Genomic DNA, 1,319 nt, shown 5'->3' with positions numbered 1-1,319 from the left:
TGTCCGAGTTTAATTAATTTTATATTGCAATCCTATGTCTTCATTGTAATATTTCATCATCACATGTAGCGCCCCTCCCCAAAATTTGACAATGTTAAATATAACAGATTATCCCTGTATATCTCTTAAAAGTTTTTATGAATTCTTGAATCAAGACAGTAGAACGAAAGTGATTAGTCTGAATGGGTAATCTATTATTAAAATGCTGATATGGAGTAATGCTAAATCTGAATCATCCTATAATTATAGATTATCGTTGATCATCTCAACGAAATTGATTTTCTCTCTTGAGCCGGTACAGCGAAAGCAATAAAAGCAATCAAGTTGATATGACCATTGGTCCAATGATAATCTGTTTATCGCTATTTTACCTATGACAACGTTTTAATTTCATTAGCAACGCCACATGCCTTCTTAGTTTTTAGTGATAATTTTCCATCTCAAGCGATTAGCATGATATGAGAAATTATCACAAAAAAAGAAAATACACAAAATAGCGATAAATTTTGATAACTTAACTATTATATTCATTTCATATTTTAGCACATATTAGGCTTTGTTGATCTATCATTGCACACAACCAGTTTGAAAATAATGAGGTGTATTACCAAAAGAAAAAATATCATCTGTTTTTGAAGAAAAGACACTTGATGTTCACCTCAAAGTCCATACTATTTATAGAACTGGAAACTGAAGGCAAATTTTTATTCTTCATATTTAAACTTTTACTGTTAGGAAAGTTATTAGATTTAAGGGATGTTTTCAAAATTTTGGCATGATTTGAAATGAATCCCAAGTTTTTTAAAGCGATTGCATGGTTTCATGTTTGTTAATGAATAGTCGACAGTGTTCATTTTGTGCAAATTTCTTCCTGGTCAATTCTCTATAGATAGTTCAATATACAATTTCAAAATTTGAATGTATATATTTGATTTTTAATATTATTATGACAGATATAGAATATAAATTGTCTCTACCATGCATATAGTTATATGTATTTGTAATAATTACTATTTTATTAATTAATGTCAGTAATCTTTTGAACACATTTGATGATGTTTAATGTATAGAAAAAAATATATATGCTATAGTTTGATAATTCCTTGGATTCACATTATGTAAAATGTTTAACGGATTGTACCATCTCAACAAACACTGTGCCCAGGGTTACCACTCTGAAAAAATGGGCTGTGTTTCTGAAGATGCTACATTTGTATTTGGAAAGCTTTTTTTTGGGCCTTCCCTATTGTGGTTAATGAAAACCCTTATAACAAAAGCTTTTATTGATATGCATGTATATCTTTCTCCAGGAGCTATAT

Source organism: Mytilus galloprovincialis, chromosome 1 (assembly GCF_965363235.1).
Source record: "Mytilus galloprovincialis chromosome 1, xbMytGall1.hap1.1, whole genome shotgun sequence".
NCBI classification, from domain to species: domain Eukaryota; kingdom Metazoa; phylum Mollusca; class Bivalvia; order Mytilida; family Mytilidae; genus Mytilus; species Mytilus galloprovincialis.
This window is presented reverse-complemented; position numbering follows the sequence as displayed.